The sequence below is a fragment of the Lissotriton vulgaris genome, chromosome 1_1 (genome assembly GCF_964263255.1).
Source record: "Lissotriton vulgaris chromosome 1_1, aLisVul1.2, whole genome shotgun sequence".
Lineage (NCBI taxonomy): Eukaryota > Metazoa > Chordata > Amphibia > Caudata > Salamandridae > Lissotriton > Lissotriton vulgaris.
In genome coordinates, this window is record NC_141685.1 from 145,711,972 (window position 1) to 145,737,102 (window position 25,131).

General features: G+C 47.9%; 1 pseudogene across 1 annotated transcript in view; it reads left to right on the plus strand.

Moving 5' to 3' along the window:
- Positions 1–22,327, plus strand: part of LOC147737853 (uncharacterized) — a 200,457-nt pseudogene extending 178,130 nt beyond the window's left edge. Inside the window, exon 4 of the transcript XR_015303464.1 lies at positions 17,723–22,327. The product of XR_015303464.1 is annotated as an uncharacterized LOC147737853 (transcript). The remainder of the gene's footprint in view (positions 1–17,722) is intronic.
- Positions 22,328–25,131: the final 2,804 nt, after the last annotated feature.

The window sequence follows — 25,131 nt, forward strand, 5'->3', positions numbered from 1 at the left end:
CGGATTTCAATTCTGACAATGGGTCCAGTGTCGGCGTCGGTTCACAAATATTTTCCCACTATTTTGGGACAGGATAGGTGACAGGATATATCCGGAGGTTCGGAGGGTCTTCGGAGCCCCGAGCTCACGTGGCCATCTTGGGTGCGCGCGAAGCTCCTCCATGACTGAGTTTTTTGAAGATTTGTGTCTCTATTTTTCGAGTCTATCGACTCCTGATGCTGGGTAGGGATGCCCGGTTTCAAGAATTGCGGGGCCTGTCCCCGCATGATGTCGGTGACTGACCCCCATGACGTGTGTCTCTTCTGCCTGGAACGCGACCACGACCCCAAGTCGTGCTCTGACTGTCGGGCCATGGCAACAAAGACTTTGCGGGAGCGGTCCCGAAAGTTGTTGGAAGCCCAGGAGTTGGCTCCGTGCCGCTCGAGTCCCAGTCAAGGAGGAAGTCAAGGGACCGGTCACGGAGTCACCACCATCGATCTTCAGGATCAAAGTCCTAGGGGTCGGGTAAGTCGAGGCATTCGAAAAAGAAGTCGAAGAAGCATCGTCACCCTTTGACTTACTCTCGCCGGTCGCACAACTCAACTGAAGTTGCGGGTGGTGCCACCCCTGTGACTACTGTGGAGCCCGTGCAGTCAACCCCGTCCTACCCACTTTTTCCGGGTCCAGGAGCGACTCAAGCCCAGGTGCAAGATTTTCTTTGGCCGTCGGCCCCCGCCGGAGCGCCTTCGGGTGCCGCGGGCCCATCTGGGGTCCTTGCTTTGTGCTACCGGCAGCTCCAGCCCCTGCACCGCCAACGACTTTGTTGCCGGCGTTGCAGGACCCCCTTGGGTCCAGGCCTGGATTCCGGTCGACCTCACAACTCCTCCGCCGGCATCGACCCCACCGGCACTGCCTCGGACGACGTCGGCCCCGGTACGGCGCCAGTTCGGTGTTGTTCGATTCCGATGCCGATGGGGGATTTCTATCCCTATGTGCAGTCTCCATCTTTTTGACCTGTTTATCGGGCTATGGTGGAAAGGGAGGACTGGGAGGGGTCTGAGGGCCCTCTCACACAACAGTGTGAGTTGGATTAGGACTGGGCAGAAGAGTTAGGGAATGCCAGTGGTTTTGATCAATCGCCTGACCTTGGCTTCCTCCCTCCTTCTACCGTGGCTATGGAGGAGGGTGCGACTTAGGTGTGGTTCTACGTAGGGTAGCCAAGGACCTCGAACTTCCTACAATGGCCTTGACAACTAACCTCCTCACTGAAGCGTTCCAGCAAGCTCCTTGGAGCCTCTACTGCCATTCAATGAAGCTCTGACAGGCGTTCTTCTGGGCACTTGGTCCTGGCCCACCACAGGCGGGATAGGACCATCCAATGTGTGGATAGGAACGTGGCCAGGCGCAGCCCCCCGGCTCTGGGCAACTCTGCTTTTCTGTCCACCCACCCCACCCCAGAGAACCTACTTATTCAGGCCTCTACTTCCCAGAGCGCGTTCCCTACCGCCCCTCCAGATAGGGAATCCAAGAAGCTGGAGCAGTTTAGCAAGAAACTGTTTTCATGTGCCAGCTTAGGGCTGCGATCAGTGAACACTGCATTCCTCTTGTGCCGTTATTCCCACTCTGTGTGGGATAGGGGTGTGCAGGTGCTGCCTCAGTATCCAGAGGAGACCCGAACAGTGTTCTCCCAGGCTGTTGCTGAAGGGAAGGCTGCAGCAAAGTTCGCCATACGGTGTAGACTTGGCACTGCGGACACGCTAGGCAGAGCGATTTCCACGACAGTGACGCTCCATCGCTATGCCTTGCTTCGGTCTACTGGCTTTTCGGGGGATGTCCTAATTTCCCTTATGGATTTACCCTTTGATGGCCGTCGCCTTTTTGGCAACAAAGCAGATAGTGCGCTGGAGCGCTTTAAGAACTCCCGGGATACGGCCAAGTCCTTGGACCTTTCCACCAGGCGCCCGGCCAATTCTGCTTTCCGGCCATTTTGTGGCCACGGAAGGGACGCCGACACGTTAGTTCAGGCACAGGCCTGCACAGAACCTGCCTCAGCGCAGCCCGGATGTGGTCCCCGCCGAGGCGGTGCAGGGAGCCAGCGGACGGGTCATTCCACCTCCACCTCCGCAGCATCTGCCTCAAAGTCATCCTAATACGACCTTTCAAGCCCATTAAACACCAGTGGGCGGCAGGATTCGCCATCACCTCCCCCACTGGCGCAATATCACTTCGGACAGGTGGGTGCCACAAATTGTCCGAAGGGGTTACTCCCTCCCCTTAAAGACTACCCCTCCAGCCATGCCACCCCAGTACCACTGCATGTCGAGGGATCATTTGGTGCTTCTCCAGCAGGAAGTCACGGCCCCCTTGGCCAAGGGGGCCATCAAGCGCGTTCCTGCGCCAGAAGTAGGTCGTGGTTGTTACTCCCACTAAATTCTGGTGCCCAAGAAGGACAAAGGCATGAGTCCTATCTTGGACCTCGGGAACGTCGACCGCTTCCTCTGAAAAGGAGAAGTTCAAGATGTTCATGCTAGCTCAGGTCCTGTCTGCCCTCGACCCTGGAGAATGGATGGTAGTGTTGGACTTGCAGGACGCTTGTTTCCACATCCCCGTCCTGTCCGCCCACCCGCATTACCTGTGGTTGCCGGTAGGCCAAGAGCACATTCAGTTTACAGTTGTCCCCTTCGGCCTTACCAGCTCCCCTCTGGTGTTCACAAAAGTGATGGCAGTGGTCGCAGCTTATCTGCGCAGATAAGTAGTTCCAGCCTACCCCTATCTTGACGACTAGTAGTTGAAGGTGGTCTCGACCCAAAAAGTCATCTCCCACCTCCAGTCCGGGATATTCAGGCTCTGATTCCGATCTTTCAGCCCCCATCCTGGGTTTCGGTCAGGATGACCCTCCGGCTGCTGGGCCTGATGGCCTCCTGCATCCTGCTAGTGGATCATGCCCGATGGCATATGCGGCCTCTGCAGTGGGACCTGAAGTCCCAGTGGGCACAGCATCAGGGCAACCTGTCCGATCACATCCAGATCTCGAAGGGCACTGCACAACACTTGCAGTGGTGGCTAACGAATCGCCATTGGGTCAATGGCAGATCCCTTCCCGACCGGAGCATACAGTATTGACAAACGCGTCCCTCCTGGGAGAGGCGGAGATCAGAACCCTCTGGTCTGCGGCAGAGTCCTGGCTCCATATCAACTTTCTGGAGCTTTGGGCAATCCGACTTGCACTGAAAGCATTCCTTCCCTCTGTCTGAGGAAGTGTGGTGCAGGTTTTTACAGACAACACCACCGCCATGTGATACTGCAACAAACGGGGCGGGTGGGGTCTTGGCCCCGATGTCAGGAGGCTCTCCACCTCTGGACATGGCTGGAACATCAGGGCATGTCCCTGGTGGTTCAACACCTGGCAGGTTCTTTGAACGCCAGGGCGGATGAACTCAGCCACAGATGCATGTTGGATCACGAATGGCGTCTGAACTCAGAAGTGGCGCAAGGTCTCTTTCAGCAGTGGGGAGAGCCTTGGTTAGATTTATTTGCCACCGAAGATAACACGCAATGTCCTCAGTTCTGCGCATTGGAATTTCCAAGGCAGAACTCGCTAGACGACGATTTTCGTTGCGAGTGGAGTTGCGGTCTGTTGTTTTAATTTCCACCTATACCACTTCTGCACATGTTCCCTCCTGTTCCTTTCGTAATGCCTCAGTGGGACTTGAATCTTTTCTTAACATTTCTGATGTATGTTCCCTTTGAGCCACTTCACAATTGTCATTTACGTCTCCTTACTTTAAAGACTGCCTCCCTGGTAGCCATCACCTCTGCCAGAAGAGTGAGTGAGCTCCGGGCTCTTTCTTCTACACCACCTTTTCTCTCTGTCCATCCAGACAAAGTTGTTCTAAGGACTCATCCATCTTTTCTGCCAAATGTTGTCACTGCCTTTCACATCGGGCAGACCATCACTTTGCCCACCTTCTTTCCACCTCCGCATCCCTCGAAAGAGGCAGAGAGGCTCCACCATCTGGACCCAAAACGTGCACTCTCATTCTATCTGAACCGAACACAACTGTTCCGGGTGGATGACCAGCTCTTTGTTGGCTACGTGGGTGCCCAGGAAGGTCGGGCTTTGCACAATTAGACCATCTCTCGGTGGGTCATTCTGTGCATAAAAGCATGCTATTCTTTGGCTAAAAAAGAGCCTCCTGTGGTGCTGCGTGCCCATTCTACCAGGGCGACGGCAGCCACTACTGCTTTGGGACGGGGAGTCCCTTTGCATGACATCTGTCAGGCAGCTACATGGGCCTCACTGCACACATATACCAAGCACTACTGCCTGGACAGCCAAGTCCGGAGAGACAGCTTCTTTGGCCGTTCTGTTCTCTGGGACTTTCTGCTGTGCTCTTGGTCCGCAGACCCACTACCTGGGTTGGTATTGCTGGGGTATCTATTCTAAGGTAAGGAATCTATCACTCATGTTTTTCTTTCAGATGAACAAGTTACTTACCTTCGGTAACGATATAGCTGCAAGAAACATTAGTTAGTGATGTATTCCTTTCCGCCCCACCCATTCTCCCCGTTATGTAAACTGATTTGCTATGCTATGCTATGCTATGGGCACTTATAATGCGCACAGATGCTCCAGCAAAAGAGCGTCCCGGCGCACGACAAGGTAGAACACAGCACCGCCAATGCAGAGAGTTAGAAAAGAGGTACAACTAAGGGGCATTAAAATAGGAAAGTTTTTATGGCCTTACGAAACAGAAGAAGGTCCTCCAACAAACGGATCTCTAGGGTCAAGGTCATCCCTTTCAGGTCCCTAGTTTCATTGCATCAGTGGTCAGTTTCTTGCATAGCTCTGCGTTCCTGGCGCGGCATCTAAGTGTCCGCCGCAACGTCATCACGGGGATCACGACGACAGACGCAGAGCAGACCGACGCCATCTCCTGACGCGTAGGGGTACTGCTGACGAAAGCTTTCCGGATCCAATCTGACGCCTAGGGGGAATTATAAGGTAAGGAATCTATCACAAACTAATGTTTTTTACTGATATATTGTTATCGAAGGTAAGTAACTTGTTCATTAAGTTGCTGCGATGTAAGCAGGCGATGCCTCCACCATGACCGCTTGCTCTATCCAACCGAATTATATCATAGTTAGTAGGTACTACAATGTTTAGAATGGGAGCAGCTGAGTAATTCAGCCACGTTTCAGTCCGCATTACAAGGTCCAAGTCCTGTGCAGGGATGAGTTATGCAATGTCAGCAGAGTGTTTCACTGCCGATCTACAGTTTCAGGAGCATGGATTTGAGCTTTGTGTTTGTGTCAATTGGTGCAGATAGTGTGGTGGTGACTTACGTGAAGTTGTTCTCATTTAATGCTCTAAAGTCTAGAGTTTAGCCTCGGTTCCCGGAATGGATCAGTGGGGATTAATGCAAGTTGGATATGTTGGAGGAGTGTTCTGGATCATAGAATGGTTGGAGAGAATGGATATCCATATCGGATAGGGAGGATCTACATCTGGATGGCCATTAAGGGTCGTTAGGATGAGGAGCGGAAGCCCAACTATGGGGTGAGTGGGTGATGTGGGCCAGAGTCCGATGATTTATGAGAGAAGATGGTCGCAAGGTACACACTTTCGATGAGAGCAAGCAAACATATGTCAATGTTTACGACATATTGTTTTGACTTTTATATTAGTGTGTTCCTAGGTAGTTACAACTTATTCTTATTCCCTTTCCCGCCCAGACCCTTGATGGTTGTGGCAACTTCTGCTGCTGTTTCCCCTCATTGCATTCCTTTTCCTATTTGATTTGACAGATTGCTGCTGCTGTTTCCCCTCATTGTATTCCTTTTCTGATTTGATTTGACAGATTGCTGCTACAACTGTTTGCTGCTTTACTTGGATTTATTGGGGCTCAGCTGAGTATTATGAACTACTCTTTATGGGCAGTTCTGTAGCTCTAATTGGGTTTTGAAGCTTTATGCTTTTTTGATTTCACACTCTAAGCCTATTCTATTTTGTGGTGGGCAGACTCTAACACCAAACCTTCACCGAAAGACATGGGCAGTATGCTGGTTGTGAAATCTATACTTAGCCTGGACAGTTTCCACAGCACAGTGGCATATCTCTTGGTGAGAGGAGTTCCTGAGTCCAACCATCAGAACAACTCACAACCCCATTGTGTAGTGACCCAGATGGAAACTTAAATCAAACTAATCACTGGTAGTAAGTATGGGATGATAAAACTGCGCTGTAAAACAATGATCATTTCTTTTGACACTTGGGGAGAGAACACCTAGTCTCATAATACACTAACTAAAATATGATGTAGTGAGAAAGTTATGAATCCTGAAACAAGGAGTTCTGCTCCGAGGTGTGGGTACTGCTGCTTCATCAATTTTTTTGTAGATAGTCAAATAATATCTTACTATGCATTTGTGCCCTTAATTTCCATTATTTTATGGAGGTGGGCGAGGCAGTGAAGGATGCCTGGCTTTTGCTCAGCTCGGAGTTTACTCGGATCCTTGGGCCAAAGCAGGCCCAGCCATTTGTCTGGCTCAGGAGGCCTTCTTTAGGGGTGACAGACCTATATTAAAAATCGTGTTTGACTTTACCACACATGGTGAAGGCAGAGTCGAGATCAAGCAGTTTATTCTCTTCTGCAGTCTGCATTGGCCGTCCTCTTGTTAGTAGTTTACTTGGGCTACTCAGGGTGGCATAAATAGTGCTTCAGGCCCTGGTGACTATTTTAACACCCATGCCCTGGGTACCATTGGGACCATGTACTAGGGACTTATAAGGAGGTTAAAGTCATTGCCAATAGAGGATGCCAATTCACATATAGCAATTTCAACCTGCTCCAGTGCACTTTCAGAGTCCTAACCAACAGTATCTGGAGCAAAACGTATGGGTGTGACCATACAAAAAGGGTACTTCCCTCCAGATGATGACGGAGGCAGTCTTGGGGCCTGCGTCCTCTCTATATTAAAGCACGGATATAACTCTGCCTGGAATTCATGTTTTAAACCAGTCTCCCTGGTTTGTTGTCCTTCCATGCCCTTCGGCAGTCCCACCAGCCACGGATTATTTCTGCATGATTGGCCTTCTGCATCTTCCATGCAGTGTTCGAGGAGTGTTGTCTGCTCATTCAGTCTTTTATGCTCATGTAATGGTGCCTGCCACATCTTGCAGGGAGGAAATGCGCCCCTGTGCCTCCATCGCTCGCGAAGATAAGTTACACAAGTATTGACGAAGGAATGAGACCCCTACCCCATAAATATTGTCTGTCAAGTATTTTTGTTTGTCTTTGATCACCTGGAGTACTGGTGCTGTGGAAACTGTCACTTCCTGTGGTAGTATGGGAGGCCCTGTGCTTCTCCCTCTACGGACCCGCCATGTGCCACTTCTTTGGTGTATTTATCTATCTGTCCCTGCCCCCCTGCAACCTTCCCCTTCACAATATTGGCAATCCAATAGCCAGCATGAGTATTTGCTGTTTGGGCACTCACACGCCCTCAGTCTCTGCCCCAGGGCAATTAGTTGCCTCTGTTGCGGTGCAGGGCTTGATCAATGCCACTCCCCCCACTCCTCACCTCTGTGTCTGTCAGCAAGGATTAGGCTGTCGTTATCCAGCGTCATCGCCTGGTTGGTCCTCTTCCCTTTGAGACTCCCACAGTGGGTCAGAATTGGTGTGAGGGGAAGGCTGCTTCGTGTATATAGGAAGCAAAAGATGAGAGAGGTGCCATCTGTTTGTTCTAATCCAAGTGCTCCCTCACTTCACGTTGTGTGCCCGCTCAGAATGTAGATTTCCTAAGTTTAAAGATTTAGAAAGTCTCAAATATTCTGCATTTCATCCCTTGCTTTATCAGCATCCAAGTTAAACACAGTTACAAAAAGACTGCACTTCCCAAAGCCCATTGGAATACATGACTACGGAAAACTGAACCTGGTGCCCTATCATGGCACACTAGGTCTCGTTGTTAATCCTCCTGTGCATGCAGCAAGTCCTCTTCTCTGATAATGATCATTGAAAACAAGATGCGTAGGTTGTTCTGTTTTCAGTTTCCATGGGTTCAAAATGATGGTGTTTTAAAAAAAATCAACAAGAAAAACGAATTGAGGAATACAGGTTACAGGGAGCATGAATGACAAAATTGGTGGCCGTTCGTTTCGAGTCCTGGCGGCAAGCTGGTGGAACTCTCTCCCTCCACAAATCCGGGCCATCGATGACCTCTTTCAGTTTAGACGGGCTATCAAGACCTTTTTATTTGTTTAGCTCATCTTAGGTCTTTTCTCTTTTTGCTGCCCGCTATTAATGCTGTGTTGTGTTTACCTCCTCAAAGCGCCAGGGCGCCCCTTTGCTGGGGCAGCTGTGCGCGGTACAAATAAAAATAACATAACATAACATAACATATATGTGACATATGTAAACCGATCATGGTTGGGCAGCATTGCCATATACATCAGTCTCAGAGCAAGATGTACTAAGGTAAATGTGGTGATCTGGCTGGACTGTGTCATCAGCCATGTCATATGCCCATGTCACCTGAGTCTAGAATGTACAATGCTTTACCTGCCTGACATTCTATGTATCTTCAGTTACTCAGGACCTGCTACAGCTGTGACCAATAAATACTTCACTTGATATATCCAGCCTTTGGTGACCCTTTCATCATTACAGTAAAGTATGATCACAAGGCAAGGAGGATGGTGAGGACTACAAAACATGCCAATCCTAATAGCAGACAGTGCGTCAATAAAATAATAAATTATAAGGAAGTAGGTGTAAGGGGGATGCTGCAGGGAACACATATGGGTAGATCAACAGGGGAACAGAGATCAGATGAACAGGATGATATACATCATACTTAGGTACAATTGTACAGAAGTTATGCATTCATGAGGTCCCGGACATAGTCCCTTCATTGTGGTCGAATATCGTTTTTTGCTCCTATGCTAAGGATATACATATCACAGTTCCCACCCATCCACTCACCCCACTCCTCCAGTGAGTAGCATGTGTAGTGTGTTGGCCTCTGGTCTTGCACAGTGCTGGAGAGTATGCAGCTGCCTCTTGGTGTTCAGCACAGAGCCTGCTTTCCAAGACATTTATATTTGGCGCTTGAAAAGTGGGAAACGACCTTTACATTGCGGTCATTACACCATGATGCCATTACAACGTGGTCGTTACAACGACCGCGCTGTTACCACACAATGCCATTACAAGGCAGGTCATTACAACAACTTGCAGTAGATGGCGCTCTAACAAAAGGAATAGTATAGTTTACTGTTCCAACACCTTCCCTACTGTTACGTAGACTGGAGTTGGAGTAGTAATTTATACATTTCTAATGTTAGCGCGCCATCTACTGCAAGCCGATGTAATGACTTGCATAGTAATGGCATTACGTGGTAACAAAACGGCTATTGTAACGACCGCGTTGTAATGCCACGTGATGTAATGACTCGTTAACGAGTCATATTCTTGAAAAGTACTCATGCAAGGTCTGTAAACTGGTGTAAGTATTTGCCCCCTCTTTACTTTAGGGTGAAGGCCTAGCAGTCAGGATTCAGGAATAGGTGACCATGTATGGTCTGCGAGTTCCGCTATAGTGGCTGTAACTTCAAGCCATGACACCTGTAGTCATGGCTTGAGGTACTCCCACACCATATGTTAGGAGCTGGCATCAGCCACAGTGTGGGCACTCTGGTCTCGAAACAGGAAACATGTGCTGGATACGGTGGGGGGGGAGAACTGTGGTGTGTGTAGTTAAACCGTGTGAATTGGAATTGAGGGTTCAAGGAACCCTTCGTAACAAGTTGTAGCACCCGCATGCATGACTTGAGCGGTTGCGGGAGCACAGCATTCCATCTAACCAATGCAGTCCCAGTGTGCAACTGGTGAAAGGTTAGTGGTCGGCATTTAACACACCTTCCTGTTGCCCTGTTCTTCAAACAGTCATTGAAGATTGGCTGAAGTGAGGGGCTCAGTGCAGTGTTATTGGAAGCCATTGTCCTATTACCCAGCTCTTTATCTGAAAATACTTCTGGGCCTGCACCCGCTCTACCTCATAGAGGAGAAGCTGCTGAGGAATCATCACACATGCTCTTGGTTTCAGGCTCTTCGGTCTCAAGACGGCCATCCAAAGAGACATGCGCACTACAAACTAGTGCACAGGAAGCCCACCACTGCTGCCACTCATCAGGCCCCCCCTGCCTGAGTCTCTGGGGGTTTTCTCTGGTGCATTTAAGTGGAGTGATGCTCCATCCCGCCAATGGAGGATCTGCCCGTAAGAGACACAGGTAAGGCAGGCAATAATAAACAATAATAACCATTGCAATAACAGTATCATGTGAGCTAAAGCAAGAATGTGTTCATCAGAAGCACTTTTACATATCTTTTGAAAGATGCAGGTGAAGAGTTAACTCGGATTTCAGATTGTAGAGAATTCCAGATTCTCGGGCAATTGCCAGAGTTGGCACGATTGTAAGTTTTCTTCTTGAATTTCTGCACGAGGTGCTTCTTGAGGTTCTAGAGTCACCAGGCAGCTCCAGTTTTTGTGCAATGTACCTCGGGGTGTTGGAGTGTATGGCTTTGTGTGTCATGCAGGCAATTTAACAATTTATGTGTGCCTCGTAAGGGAGTCAGTTTAGCAATTTCAAATAAGGTGTGATGTGGTTATTGCATTCAGATCCAGTAATAAGCCTTGCAGATGAGTTAAGGGAGGCCCTAAGGGGGGGAACTTTGACCTAGGAAGGCCGCAAAGGGTTACATTTCCATAGTCCAGCCTGGAAAACACTAGGGCTTGAGCAACTGACTTGAAGTCATCAAATGCTGATGACGTGTCAAGGACGCTTAAAAGGCAGGATTAAATTTGATCAAGCATTGTGTAAAACATCGTCAGCTATGTGAGTCATGGCTGATTCAGTGCTGCGTCCCTGAAGGAATCCAGATTGGTATTGATTTAAGAGTTGAAATTGCTCTGTGTTTGCATAGCTGGGTATGGGCACATTTCTAGAGGAGCTTTGAAAGAGTTGGGATGCTAGAGATAGGGCGGAAGATATGTAGATCAGTGTGGTCTGCTGTGGGTTTTTTCAGAACGGCGGTTATCTGTCCAGACTTGAGGTAGTCTGGTATGCTGCCTTGAATTAATGAATCATTTACTATTTTGGTGGGAGAAGAGAGGTTTTAATCTCAATTAAGAGATTTGAAGGAAGCGGATCGCTGAAGTGCTTTGAAGGTTTAAGTGTTGACAGGATTTTTAGTATGGTTGTTTCATCAAAGGATTTGAATGAACACCATGCAGCAATATTTTTGGGGGTGTGTGTAGGACGCTCAGGCCATACAGGTGGGTGGGGACTGACGTGTGAAAGCATCGGGGGGAGATCCAATGCAGTCTTTAAGTCACTTTCAATTTTGTTCGTCTTTCCCAGGAAGAAGGCGGCAAGTTCTTCGCAGTTAGGCTGCAGATAAGACCCAGAAAGTAGGTTGGGTTTCCTGTTAGATTGCAATTTAACGAGTTCAAACAGTTTTTAGGTCGATTCCTGGCATTGTTTAGCAGTTTCCTAAGGAAGTTTGCTTTTGAGCTATGCATGCGTTTGTTTCTTAAATGATTCTTAGAGATCTCAGGTGCTGGAGGTGTTCGAGCAAGGAAGAGAATCTCCATGACACTTTACTCAATCTTAGATTGCATCTTTCAGCGTTTAGACTACCACTGTACCAAGATGAGAGTAACATTGTGTGCTTGCTTCACGCAGAAAAAGGTAATCCATGGCTAAGGGCACCACATTTTCAGAGTGGAAAGAGGGGAGGGACCGGGGTACTGAATGCTCACGTGGGGTGAAGCTGAGGGGAGATGAGGAGAAGGGGGTATGGTCAGATGAAGGAAGGAAGGAAGGGACGGGGCAAATCATGGGGTGGCTGGAGGAAAGTTCGATGACTCTGTTCTACAAAGACGGCCCATTAAACAGCAGCATAATGACAGAAGATGTCAAGAGAGAAGGTACTCTTTCTGTTTTAGGCTATCCAGCGTTATATGCATGCGATTACTAGGTGGAAAACAGAAAATCCTGAGGAGAGGGCTCAGCTGCGAAAAATAAACAAGCATTTGCAATGCAATAGGTCTCGCATTATTTAAGTTTGAGCTATTAGCATTGTAAATGGCAATTGTTTTTTGCTTTATGCTATAGTTTTTTTTTTACATAAAAAGCTTCATATAAAATATGTTTTATTAAAGTTATTTATGCAGTATCTAAATTTTGTTTGCATAAAACAGTATAATACTATCTTAGTAAAAAAGTCAAATATTTTAATGGAAATTCACCACATGTTCATTTATGTGTTGGTTTTGAAAATAGCTAAATTAATAGCTTTGTCATTTACAATGCCAATAGTTATAACTTTCGCAAATGTGACACCTATAGCATTTGTCATGCAACATTTGTATTTACGTGACTTAGATGTATTGATATTACAAATAACAATGGCTTTTAATTTTTTTTAATACTTAATAAAAGTGATTGTAATTTATAATGGCAATAGCTTAAACTTTTGTAAATAACTTTTGTGAAGATTATGTTCAGTGTATTTTATTGTAACAAAATCCAAGAACAGAAGTGAAATATTAACATCTTTTTGTGACATTTGTAATAAAGCTTGAAACATTGAGAGAACATATTTGTGCTGTGGTGGTGCTGAGTGATGCTGTGGTGGTGCTGAATGGGGCTGTGGTGATGCTGAGTGATGCAGTGGTGGTGCTGAGTGGTGCTATGGTGGTGCTGTGGTGGTGCTGAGTGATGCTGTGGTGGTGCTGTGGTGGTGCTGAGTGGTGCTGTGGTGGTTCTGAGTGATGCTGTGGTGGTTCTGAGTGATAATGTGGTGGTGCTGAGTGACTGCACTCACTGTCACTCTGCACTCACTGTCACTCTGCACTCACTGTCACTCTGCACTCACTGTCACTCTGCACTCACTGTCACTCTGCACTCACTGTCACTCTGCACTCACTGTCACTCTGCACTCACTGTCACTCTGCACTCACTGTCACTCTGCACTCACTGTCACTCCGCACTCACTGTCACTCTGCACTCACTGTCACTCTGCACTCACTGTCACTCTGCACTCACTGTCACTCTGCACGCACTCTGCACGCACTGTCACTCTGCACTCACTGTCACTCTGCACTCACTGTCACTCTGCACTCACTGTCACTCTGCACTCACTCTGCACTCACTGTCACTCTGCACTCACTGTCACTCTGCACTCACTGTCACTCTGCGCTCACTCTGCACTCACTGTCACTCTGCACTCACTCTGCACTCACTGTCACTCTGCACTCACTGTCACTCTGCACTCACTCTGAAATCACTGTCACTCTGCACTCACTCTGCACTCACTGTCACTCTGCACTCACTCTGCACTCACTGTCACTGCACTCATTCTGCACTCACTGTCACTCTGCACTCACTGTCACTCTGCACGCACTCTGCACTCACTGTCACTCCGCACTCACTGTCACTCTGCACTCACTGTCACTCTGCACTCACTGTCACTCTGCACTCACTGTCACTCTGCACGCACTCTGCACGCACTGTCACTCTGCACTCACTGTCACTCTGCACTCACTGTCACTCTGCACTCACTCTGCACTCACTGTCACTCTGCACTCACTCTGCACTCACTGTCACTGCACTCATTCTGCACTCACTGTCACTCCGCACTCACTGTCACTCCGCACTCACTGTCACTCTGCACTCACTGTCACTCCGCACTCACTGTCACTCCGCACTCACTGTCACTCCGCACTCACTGTCACTCCGCACTCACTGTCACTCCGCACTCACTGTCACTCCGCACTCACTGTCACTCCGCACTCACTGTCACTCCGCACTCACTGTCACTCCGCACTCACTGTCACTCCGCACGCACTGTCACTCCGCACGCACTGTCACTCCGCACGCACTGTCACTCTGCACGCACTCTGCACTCACTGTTTCTGCACGCACTCTGCACTCACTGTCACTCCGCACTCACTGTCACTCTGCACTCACTGTCACTCTGCACTCACTGTCACTCTGCACTCACTCTGCACTCACTCTGAAATCACTGTCACTCTGCACTCACTGTCACTCTGCACTCACTCTGCACTCACTGTCACTGCACTCATTCTGCACTCACTGTCACTCTGCACGCACTCTGCACTCACTGTTTCTGCACGCACTCTGCACTCACTGTCACTCTGCACTCACTGTCACTCTGCACTCACTGTCACTCTGCACTCACTGTCACTCTGCACGCACTCTGCACGCACTGTCACTCTGCACTCACTGTCACTCTGCACTCACTGTCACTCTGCACTCACTGTCACTCTGCACTCACTGTCACTCTGCACTCACTCTGCACTCACTGTCACTCTGCACTCACTCTGCACTCACTGTCACTCTGCACTCACTGTCACTCTGCACTCACTCTGCACTCACTGTCACTCTGCACTCACTCTGCACTCACTGTCACTCTGCACTCACTGTCACTCTGCACTCACTCTGAAATCACTGTCACTCTGCACTCACTCTGCACTCACTGTCACTCTGCACTCACTCTGCACTCACTGTCACTGCACTCATTCTGCACTCACTGTCACTCTGCACTCACTGTCACTCTGCACGCACTCTGCACTCACTGTCACTCTGCACTCACTGTCACTCTGCACTCACGGTCACTCTGCACTCACGGTCACTCTGCACTCACGGTCACTCTGCACTCACGGTCACTCTGCACTCACGGTCACTCTGCACTCACGGTCACTCTGCACTCACGGTCACTCTGCACTCACGGTCACTCTGCACTCACGGTCACTCTGCACTCACGGTCACTCTGCACTCACGGTCACTCTGCACTCACGGTCACTCTGCACTCACTGTCACTCTGCACTCACTGTCACTTTGCACTCACTGTCACTCTGCACGCACTGTCACTCTGCACGCACAGTATCGGGCTTGTCTGGTTCTGCACCCACCTCAGGGTTCCGGGTGGGGCGATCCTGCCACCCCCCTCGTCGTATCCAGGTGTCTTTCTTCCCTGTGTTCAGTCTTCAGTCGCTCCGAAGCCCGTCCCTTGGAGCTATCCCAGGCGGGTCTCTGCCAGCAGGGGCGTGTTGTGCGTTTGCAAGTGGTCTATCTCCGTGTGGCCCTTGAGGTCAGGGTTGGCTGAGGTGGCTATCTCATCCCTTCTCCTTCCGCCCGGTTCGTGAATATGGTCCGGCCCTCTCCCGTGTAGCGCTTGTCCTCTCACAATGACCCCTGGTGCAGGGGGGGGGGGGTGGGGGGGGGCACTATCTCTTCTTCCAGTTCCTAGTATCCCCACTGCTGCTTCAGGGCCTTCTTCCCCGTTCGGCTGTGTGCCTTGTCACGTAGGGGGAGGGGGGGCAATGTCCGAAGTCTCACCCCCTGCCGCTCTCGTGATCGTTCTGCTCTCCCTTCCCTGCGTGGCCCCGATTCCTTGCTAGTGTCGTCCCTGGCGGGGTCAGCCTCCGCTGCTGGTGCCTCCCGTAGTCTGTCGCCTGCCCCCGTGTCTCATGTGTCCTCCCCACCGGCCGTTCCACAGGCGGGAATGTGTGTATGGGGGGTGGGGAGAGGGCACCTCCATCGATGCGGGTGGCACTAATGGGAATTCGGGGGTATGCACCGGACCGGTAGGCCACTGGCGCAAGGCCTCCCCCCAAGCGGTCCCTTCCACCGCTTTTGACTCCTGGGCTCACCTCCGTTGTAGGCGTCCAATCTCGCCTGCGGGAACGGACCAGCTCCGCCGATCCAAGCGCCCGCGGTTTTCGTCGTTGGAGGGGGAGGGGTGCGGGGGGGGAGGTGAAGGGATCCCCCCGCTCTCCGCTCCCGGGTAGCACCTCCACCAAGCGCCGTGCCTCGCGGGTGGGACCCGTTCCGCTTCTCCCTCGGTCTCCGCGTCTGTGGTCCGGAACCTCACTCAAACGGCCGCCATCTTGGTAAAGGCGGCCGGAATTCAGTCCGGAGCTGCTGCTACTTCGCGGACGCCTCTCTCCGCACCTGAATGAGGCCCGGGCTCGGTCTGTCGTGCCGCGATTCCGGCTCCGCCACAGCAATCAGGCCGCCTCACAGGGCAGGTTCGCTTCGCCACTACGGTTGCTCAGCCCCTGGCCTGCGACCAGGAAGTCAGGCAGGCCGGGCGGGACAACCGGAAGTAGGAGGGCGGGAGCCTACCCCGCCTCCCACGGAAGAGCCGCGATTGTTTGGCGCACCGGAGCAGGCAGGAGCCTACCCTGCGCCCCGGTGCCGAAGAAGGGAAGAAGAGTCTTGCTGCCGGTGGGAGCCGCTGCACTGAGGATGCCGGTGAGTGGGGCTTCGCCTTGTTGGGGGGGGGGGGGGGCATCTGTATGCGCGCACGCGGCGGCGGACTGTGTATGTGTGTGAGCGTGCATGTGTGTGTGTATGTGTATGTGTCCTGGAGTCTGTGTGTATGCGTGTGTGTGACGGGGGGGGGGTTGCCTGTCTGGGTGCCTGCGTGTCTGTGTAAGTGTAAATGCGTGTGCGTGTGTGTGGAGCCGAGAGGAGAGGGGCTGGTGTGTGTGGAGGGGTCTCTGTGTATGCGTGTAGGTGACGGGGGTGTGCCTGTGTATGCGTGTGTATGTGCGCATGCGTGAGTGCTGTGTATGCGTGTGGCTGTGATGTGCGCATGCGTGAATGTTGACGCGCGTGCACGCAGCTCAATCCAGCCGCTCGTCACAGTTTTGTGTCCCTCATTCCCCCGTGTCAGACGACTATAAGTCTCCAGCCTGGACGCATCCTTCGGATGCGATGTCCAGGCGAGACCTAAAAAGGGGAAGTTGAAATACATTAGCCCAAACTAGATTATGCAATTAGGAAGATAGAATCCAGATTAGAGGAATAGGGGGGATAGGATGAACAGTCGCCTAGGATGCACTTGGAAATTCGGTAGACCGAGCCAGTCTGGAAATCTAAGCAGAATTAGTAAACAACATCATTCTAAGATGGCCGCCACCGTGGAAATAATTTGAAGCTATAAAACATGATAGTCCTTCTTTCATGTACATAAGAAGGACATGCTAAATCCTATGTCGATATCTATATTCCTAGAGTCTTAGAGGCGCGGCCATTTTAGATTGGGCAGGGACTTTATATGGGGAGAGGATCGATACATGATGCAGGGCCAACAAGGCCCAGATAGAGCCCCTTTATGCCACAAGGGCCCCAAACACAATCAGCGCACAAAAGGCCCCCAATAACCAGGCCTTGAGACAACAGCCAGGGGAATCCTCCTGAAAAAAAGAGTTAGTAGTTAGTAGTGAATGGAGCAAGGCACCTCCGTGAACAATAGGATTTGATGTATGGCACAACTTCCTGATGCCCAACTTGCTGTCTTGAGTGTTCCTGATCCATCTTTTACTCCAAGAGCTGTTTTTGTTTTAACAAAACTTTGACCATATGCATCTACCTAAAGCTGTAACTAGTATATGTGTGCTATGCGAGTGCCCTTTTTTGCAAAGTTACTCTATGGACACCTTTGCTGAAATAAATAACATTGTGGCATTTTCAAAGAAACTTTTATGCAAATATCTCTGTATGGCTAAATGTGTCTTAAATATGTCTTGATAAGTTTCAACAATAGCAATAAATGAGATGCTTTTACAATCAACTAAAAATTGTATATGCATATTCCGGTATTTTCCATATAAGTAATTTAAATCTCTTTACATCCAACAGAAAACAATCCTTGATTGCACAAAATGTTTAGGAATAATGAAGATAATACTGTAAATCTGCAAAAGCAAAGTCTGAAACATTGAGTTTCAGTATTCAGGAAAACATAAGTGCCCTCAGAGGCAGCCGAACCTGAACATAAACTGACAGATCTTGGAAGTACCGTCAAGGGCAACTCGGTGGTTCTACGAGTCTCAGCTGTGCAACTCTGTGCCTCAAGTTGGAGAAATTACCTCTAGAAAATGAAGGCAACACTGATCAACCACTTCTTGTGTAAACATATCCAATACCAGCTCTGATCATGAGGTGGTTACTGCAGTACTCTGCTTCCTAAAGTGATATCAGACCACCAGTCAGAGCTAGAGGTGTATTTTAAACTCTTTCAGGCCATTCCATAGCAATCAGCGAAAAGCACAGTTAAATGAAAGTTAAAGGAAATGGGGGTTCTGCTATATAAAACACAGAGTATATTTACCAAGCCTAAAACTGCATCAGAGAACACACACAGGGGAAAAGTCATACAAATGCAATGAATGTCTGAAGAGCTACAGCAAACACACACAGGGGAAAACCATATCATTGCAGTGAATGTGGAAGTAGTTTTACAGAAGTCATGAGTCATCAGCGAACACACAATGGGGAAAAAACATTCAAGTGCAATGAATGTGGGAAGAGCTTTATATATTTATCAGACCTAAAACAGCATCAGAGAACACACACTGGAAAAAAACCATATCCTTGCAGTAAATGTCTGAAGGGCTTCAGACTATTATCAGGCCTAAAACGGCATCAGAGAACACACACTGGAGAAAAACCATATCCTTGCATTGAATGTCTGAAGAGCTTCAGTCTATTATCAGACCTAAAACAGCATCAGAGAACACACACTGGAAAAAAACCATATCCTTGCAGTGAATGTCTGAAGAGCTTCAGTCTATTATCAGACCTAGAACGGCATCAGAGAACACACACTGGAGAAAAACCATATCCTTGCAGTGAATGTCTGAAGAGCTTCAGTCTATTATCACACCTAAAACAGCATCAGAGAACACACACTGGAGAAAAACCATATCCTTGCAGTGAATGTCTGAAGAGCTTCAGTCTATTATCATACCTAAAACGGCATCAGAGAACACACACTGGAGAAAAACCATATCCTTGCAGTGAATGTCTGAAGAGCTTCAGTCTATTATCAGAACTAAAACGGCATCAGAGAACACACACTGGAGAAAAACCATATCCTTGCAGTGAATGTCTGAAGAGCTTCAGTCTATTATCAAACCTAAAACAGCATCAGAGAACACACACTGGAGAAAAACCATATCCTTGCAGTGAATGTCTGAAGAGCTTCAGTCTATTATCAGGCCTAAAACGGCATCAGAGACAACACACTGGAGAAAAACCATATAATTGCAGTGAATGTCTGAAGCGCTTTAATCAATTATCAGACCTAAAACAGCATCAGGGAACACACACCGGAGAAAAACCATATAATTGCAGTGAATGTCAGAAGCGTTTTAGTCGATTAACAAACTTAAAACGGCATCAGAAAACACACACAGGGGAAAAACCATATAATTGCAGTAAATGTCTGAAGAGCTTTAGTCAATTAACAAACTTCAAACGGCATCAGAAAACACACACAGGGGAAAAAACCATACCATTGCAGTGAATGTGGAAGTAGTTTTAGATCCTCTTCAGGATTAACGTATCATCACCAAACACACACAGGGGAAAAAACATTCCAGTGCAATGAATGTCTGAAGAGTTTTTATAACTTATGGCAGCTAAAGCAGCATCAGAAAACACACACTGGGGAATAACCATTCCAGTGCAAAGAATGTGGGAAGAGATTTTGTCGCTTATCAGCCCTACATGGACATCAGCGAACACACACTGGAGAAAAACCATATCATGGCAATGAACGTGCAAAAAGCTCTTGTCAGTCTTCAAACCTAAAATAAAATCAGCGAGCACTCCATTACCATCAATGAACATGTCTATTCTGTGCTATTGTTTATTTCCCTACAGCTAGGAAAAACATGAAATATCACGAAACCCATTGGGAGACTAGCACAAAGTGGACTAAAAGTAAAGAAACCTTGTTGGTTTTTATTCTGTGAGAGAGTTTTAACGAAAGAAATCCAAGAACACCGGACCATGCTACCTGTAAAAGCAACACCATGAAAAATGCTTGGACTAACAAGTCTATTTTCAGCTAATTTTAAAACATATAAACCCAACACACTCAAAACATTTTAACAAGCACAAAATGAAGATTCTTCAGAGCTGGCTGTGGTTGTTGTCATTTTATGCATCATTAATTGTTCTGTGACAGTGGCTAGAGGACTGTGTAGAAAAGCAATAGTGAAAGCAGGAGAATGAGAGCTGCAGCTGTCTGGGTTAACCCTTGCAGTGCATGACATTTACCTTTGAAGCTCTGATGTAGAACTAATGAGGACACAAATTCTTCAGCCATGAAAATAATGATTACGTTTTAACTGTGAAACTATGTGACAACAATTACATTGATGTTACTCTTTTGGTCTGTCCTTACGATGTAGCAACTGTTATACAATTATGTTAAAAATTAGACAGTGCATCTATATAGAAATAGGCACTTGATGAATGTGGAAGTATGCCTGTATATCTTCAGTAGGGACCATGGACCAACTATGTGCTGAATGTTGATCATCTCCATCGCAATTGCATTGCAAATGCTTTTTTAGGTCTCGCACCCAAGGTACGTCGGGGCACTTGGGAGCGCGGTAAATGATATATTTCTCATTTACTCCGGCAATAAATAGCCCGGGCCTGTGTTTTCATCGCAGCCAGCCCTGGGGACTCCCCGGTAAACGAGCGCCAGCTAACTGCGCTGTAATTACAGGTTTGTGCGGATTACTTGGTAAGCGACAAAAACAAATCTCAAAGTATTTGCATGAGACAGCGAATCCCTGCGGAAGGTGGAAAGAGTGCTGGTCGACGATGTTTGTCAAGGTGAGGAATCAGGGCAGAAAGTCAGCTGCACAAGTGCTGTTCACAAGAAGCAGACAGGCCCGCGTCGGCTGAGGCCTTCTGACAAACCCTTTGGGCTGGGGGCGTATTCACAAATTAAGCAATGGGCGCTATGCATGTGTTAATTATAAAAACATTTCTCAAACTGAACAAACATGGGCTTCACTGGGCTGTATAATAGCAAAACGCAACATAGCCAGAACATGGAAGGGAGGAATGGTGCACCAACACAGGGACTGGGCGGCCGACATGGACTGGTGCATGCAGGCTGAAAGAGTGGTATATGAGAGCAGGGGATGCCCAGGTAAATGGGCAAAAATATGGGCCCCTGGAACGAAAGCAGAGGTCTTCTGTGCACTCCCTTTGACGATGGTTCCCCATTTAATGTTGATAACGAGACACTTTAAGGTTTGATACCAGTATGTGACCGAAATATTATCAGTGACGCTTCTTTCTATTATATTGATTATCGGTACCTTGTGTTTATTTCACGTGATTTGACCATCTTGACAACTGCTCTCTTTTTATGTTTTTGTATTCTTTTTATATTGTTTTTCGTTGTTTCTCTCAATAAAAAAGATTTATAAAGAAAATAAAATAATGAAGGTCGCAGAGGTGCAGCCCTGTGTGAGGCAGGCTGTGCACGCAGCTTTAGTTCAGAAGAGTGCAGGATCAATAAGGAAGCAGCAGCTGTGGGATAGCCAGGCCGAGCTCACTTCAGAAGAGTGCAGGATCAATAATGAAGGTCGCAGAGCTGCCGCAGCTGTGTGATAGCCAGGCCGAGCACACTTCAGAAGAGTGCAGGATCAATAATGAAGGTCACGGAGCTGCAGCTGTGGGATAGCCAGGCCGAGCTCACTTCAGAAGAGTGCAGGATCAATAATGAAGGTCGCAGAGCTGCCGCAGCTGTGTGATAGCCAGGCCGAGCACACTTCAGAAGAGTGCAGGATCAATAATGAAGGTCACGGAGCTGCAGCTGTGTGATAGCCAGGCCGAGCTCACTTCAGAAGAGTGCAGGATCAATAATGAAGGTCACGGAGCTGCAGCTGTGTGATAGCCAGGCCGAGCTCACTTCAGAAGAGTGAAGGATCAATAATGAAGGTCGCAGAGCTGCAGCTGTGTGATAGCCATGCAGAGTACTTCATCCCAGAAGAGTGCAGGATCAATAATGAAGGTCACAGAGCTGCTGCAGCTGTGTGATAGCCAGGCAGAATTCTAATCACCATAGATGAATTATTAACAAAGTCTCCGACCCACATGCTGTGTGATTGCCGGGCTGAGCACAGTGCTTCTCTGCAGAAAAGTGACGGATCATTAACAAAAGTCACAGAGCCTCCCAATGTATGATAGCAAGGCCGAGCACAAAGTGAACAAAATCACCATTGTATATTCGTGGGTGACAGTTGTAAATGGCTGATGGAGCTGCATTTTGAAATGATTGTTCTACAAAGAAAATGAAAAAAAGAGATTGATTGCACCATACTAATAAATAGTTGGAACTAATCATGACACTATAGAATGTACATAATAATTACTAGATTGTACATGTTAATAAAATTGTATGTTTTGGGATATGTAATAAAACAAAACATAATTTGGATTTATAGTATTTGACTGCTGATTGTAAAGAATGAGACTGCTCCCCTACACTATCAAGATACTTTGTGCTGTCTGTAGGGAGTCTACAGACAACCCACAAATGATGGAGGGAATGCAGAACAAATCAAACATTCATCCACAGTCAGGAGATCTGATTTAAATCCATCGTTCTTTTGCTCATCATGCCATCCCAGTTTAGAATCAGCCATAAGCAAATCTGTCTTGACCCTGCTCCTCATTGGGAACAGTCCAGCCTGAACTGCCGAACCAGGTCCTCTTAGAACCAGACACGAGCATCCTGAGAACGGTTTTGGCGTATCCCACTTATCAGCCAGGCCAGGTTCAATTCAGTGGCACAGTGAGCCCGGGACTCATGTCTGGCCATACCAGGAGCAAAAGACACACAAATGATGGACGGAATGAGGAACAAATCAAACATTCACCCCCAGTCGAGATCTGGGTTCAATCCATCCTTCTCTAGATCACCATGCCACCCCAATTTAGAGCCAGGCATATGCAACTCAGTATTGACGCTGCTCCTCATGGAAACAATCCAGCCCTAGCTGCCAAGGCAGGCCCTCCCTGGACTAGAAACAAGCATCCTAGGATCAGTTTCGAGGTATCACTCCTCATCAGCGAGGCTAGCCTGAATACTGTGGCACAGTGAGCCTAAAACCAAACTCTGTGCATACCCGGCATAATTAGGGTGAGTCTGCCACAGATGCAGATGAAGGGGTCCAACTTGACAGTGTGTCCCTGGACTGACAAGGTTTCTTTAGTTGGGATGGTACTAGCTCTCCTGTGTGGCTCGAAAGAGAAGTGCTACTGGTAATACAGAGATCTGTACTACACTACTTTTAATTCAGTCATTGTTACCCAACCAATGCATTATTTTTTAGGAACGATAACAATATGCCTGTCGCCTGGCAATCCCCTTGTTAATAATCCATATAAATGCAACAAAATGTTCAGTACTTGAATGTATTTTGCTACAAGAGGGATATAAATATTCAAAAAATGCTTTTTTTAAAGTTTCTTTTTTAGTGCAGCTTTATATACTGGGTGTTTGTCGATCGTGATACAACTAGACCAACGATACTGTGATGGATGTGGAATGAAGGAGCCGAGTACAAAGAGTTTCTATGAAAGCTCTGAGCACCTTAGAAGGGTGAACAGTAATAAAGCTAAGGTTACTTAAGGATTTGGTTTCATATCTAGAATGTTGGTCTACCCATGTCCCGGACTAACAGGGCACTTACATTTTTTTTTATAGTACGTAAGGCTGTTTTTCAAATCCCTTGTGAGAACATACAGTGCTGAAAGTCTAGCAAAATCTATCCATGGCGCCCTGCACTGGTGTTCCTGAGTAGGACCTGTTTGAGCTTCTGTTGTATAGAAAATTCTGTGGGTTGCTCTGGGGGATAATAATTCCATAGTCGTATGGGAGCTTAACTTTAAATGTTTATTGACTGGAATGGAACTAAATGCCCTCCTGAACCTGGCCAAGATATGGGTAAGTAGGTAGTCCATACTGAAGTAAGTCTTTGTAATTGATGAGATCTGCTGAAAATCTAAGGAGAAAGTTCACAGAATCATTTTGATGTTCTTGTTGTCACTAAGTGTAGATGATTAGAACATGGATTACTGTCATCTCACTGTTTATTCGGCTCAAATATGTGTATGGAATTGTGTTAAAATGTCCTCATTTCGTGTGCATTTTCACACTAATACTTCTGAAGTTAGTGGACCATATCTATAAATTAATACAGTTGAATACAATTACTAGAGTGGGGCTGAGTCATTTGGTAATTTTAGAGGATCAAAACATTTGCCACCAATAATTGGGAAAGTAAAATGATTATATATATATATTTTTTTGTATTCTTTTTTTATTAACAAAACAGCAAAGAACATCAGGTGACAATAGCAGATCTTGCTAGTTACATGAGTACATTTCTATACATTCAAAATAATAGACGCAGAATAAAGGTAAAGGATCAAGGGGACACCTGCGCTTCCACTTCCTCGAAACACATCGGGGGACACACAAACGTCTCAGCTGTAGTGATTCCAAGCCTTCCATACCTTCCCCCACTTCTCCGGACACACCCTAGCCACATACACCGACCTCTCACTGAACATGCACCAATCCAGGTCCTCCTCCCACCTCTCGGCCCGAGGCGACTGGCTGACTCCCCACAACTGGGCAATATTCCGCTCAGCTACCATGCAGGCCAGCGTGACCCATTGCTTCCTATATGCAGTCAGATCCGTGGGTTCCCAAACGTTAAGAATACACCTGCACGCTTCTGGCTGTATCTCCACCCCCAGGACGTCTTGTAGCCTATTGTGAATCTTCTCCTTCTCCCAATATGCTTGCACCCCAGAACAATGCCACAGTATATGCATGAACGTTCCAAGTTCCCCGCACCCCCTCCTACACTCCCCGCCCTCCGAGTGACCCATACGGACCAGAGGAGGCCTGTGACATATGACCTATGGAGAATCTTTATTGTACTAATCAAAGCCTCATCTGTATCCCCACTATCCGTGGAGAGGAAACCACCTACCGCCAATCCTCATCATCCAACTCTATTCCATCCTCACCCCAGCGCGTTCTCAAGAGGACCAGCGGGTCTTCCATATGGCTAATAAGTTTCTTATATATTAATGAAATTGTTTTCTCAGGGAGGTAGCTGTCCAGCACTCGGTCCTCGAGAGGGGAGGCGTCGGGGAGCGACGTATCCTTGGAGATATTCGCAAGTAGGGCATGTCCAATCTGGAGGTAGTGGTAATGT